This window comes from Penaeus chinensis, chromosome 5 (assembly GCF_019202785.1).
Source record: "Penaeus chinensis breed Huanghai No. 1 chromosome 5, ASM1920278v2, whole genome shotgun sequence".
Taxonomy (NCBI): domain Eukaryota; kingdom Metazoa; phylum Arthropoda; class Malacostraca; order Decapoda; family Penaeidae; genus Penaeus; species Penaeus chinensis.
The window spans coordinates 38,845,829-38,848,045 of record NC_061823.1 but is presented as its reverse complement, the minus strand read 5'-3'; positions in this window follow the sequence as shown (position 1 = coordinate 38,848,045).

Below are 2,217 nucleotides of genomic sequence, written 5' to 3'. Positions count from 1 at the left end.
AAGTTCTAACATGGAGAACAACCAAATAAAAGCAAAACTGCATATGCAACGAGATGCAACATTCTTGCCGCAACCTTGAAAATTCTCAATTTAGATTAACTCTGAGCGCTGCAATGAGGCGGTTTATGAGAAGCGAAAATGTTTTCTAACGACATTTTTAGAAGATAATTTATTTAGAAGGCAAATAGAATTAATAATGATTTGTGTGCGTATCCATTGCGTTAAATAGAATCTCTGGATCGATGCGAGGAATGACTCAGCAAAAAAATGGGGTTTTAGGTATGCGAAGTTTGAATTCGTATTTTAATTTTTTTTTTTTATGTTTTATTTTTTATTTTTTTGCGATTATTAATTTACGATGAATCTGTATTAACGAGATCTTTCATAACGGTGTTTTCCTCGCTGGTTTATGTACAGTGAGTGTGTTTACATGTACGCGCGTGTGTGTGCGCGTGTAACACTACTTTTAGTAAATTTCGGATGTAAGTACCAGCTTATCTCACCAAGTTTTTTTAATCTTTGTACTTTATACAAGTACGGTATAAGTACAATGTAAGTTTGGGGAGTACTTGGCTAGGCTGTGTATCCGCTGCTCATACATCATAGATCTAGGCAAATGGGAAACATACCAGGGGCTGGTAAGTAGTGCAATTTAAGGTCTAATGAAAGGACGTGTCATTTGTGAGTCAGAGAAGGGAGACGCAGAATGGCCTCTCGACACGCAGCGGCGGTTCTTTTCGAAACCGGGATGTTCATACCGTAGAGTTTTTTTTCGCTCTCCTGTTTCGCGTGATTGTTTTAATCTTTCTTTCTTTCTCTTTTTTTTTCTATTTATCTTTTTTTTTCTCCCTATCTATCTATCTATCTGTCTATTTCTTTCTATTTTCTCTCTCTCTTTCTCTTTTTCTTTATTTTCTTTTCTCTTTTCTCTCTCTCCATCTCTCTCTCTCTCTCTCTCTCTCTCTCTCTCTCTCTCTCTCTCTCTCTCTCTCTCTCTCTCTCTCTCTCTCTCTCTCTCTCTCTCTCTCTCTCATCATCATGATAGACTCTAGTGCAGGGGTCCCAGCCTAGGGCCTAAGTAGTACTTTCTGGGGGGCCTTGGAGCTATATGAACATTTTTGACTTCGAATTAAACGGAATTTTATCTCACCTCCAGCACCTACATAAAATCATCTCCCACACATCAACAAACTGGAATATTTCACATAAAGCGTTCCTGTCCTATAGCTATCAATGCCATTACACTATTCATAGCGAGTAAAAACTGGACAGGGAAAAGATGACGGAGACTGAACGGGAACGCGGAGATTATTATATATTAGTCGCTGGTCACAGAGCAATCTCTCTTTCTTTCTTTCTTTTCTCATATCTTTTTTTTTGTTTCTCTCTCTCTATCTATCTATCTGTCTATCTATCTAATGAGATTTATTTTTCAGAGTATGAAAAATAAATAGGTTGGGAACCACTGCTCTTGTGTATTTACTGACAGACACGATGATTATTGATTTTTATCAATTCCGACGTTGATGTGTGACGGTAATTGAAATAAATGGAATAATGACATGGCTGGTATTTATGGTGTTATTGTGCCTGTGTATATATTTTTTTTATTCCATTAACACAATTACCGTTAAAATACATTGCTGATATGGATATAGTTATCCTCGTTACCGTATTGCTATTTTTTGGGGGTAATATTTATGACGATTTGCTCTTTTGCTATGTTAGGCAGGAGTTGAATAGGAGTAATGAACTTTTTAAAAATTATTTTCATATCACTTAATATTAGATAGCTATAAAAAAAAAAAAAAAAAAAAAAAAAAAAACAGATTTAAGATTTGGTAGTTTTTCATATTTCCTCCCTGGCGTATGTAGATTTCTCTGTCTGTCTGTCTGTCTGTCTCATTCTTTCTTTCTTTCTTTCTTTCTTTCTTTCTCTCTCTCTCTCTCTCTCTCTCTCTCTCTCTCCTCTCTCTCTCTCTCTCTCTCTCTCTCTCTCTCTCTCTCTCTCTCTCTCCTCTCTCTCTCTCTCTCTCTCTCTCTCTCTCTCTCTCTCTCTCTCTCTCTCTCTTTCTCTTTCTCTCTCTCTCTCTCTTTCTCCTCTCTTCTCTCTCTCTCTCTCTCTCTCTCTCTCTCTCTCTCTCTCTCTCTCTCTCTCTCTCTCTCTCTCTCTCTCTCTCTCTCTCTCTCTCTCTCTCTCTCTCTAATTACATTTTT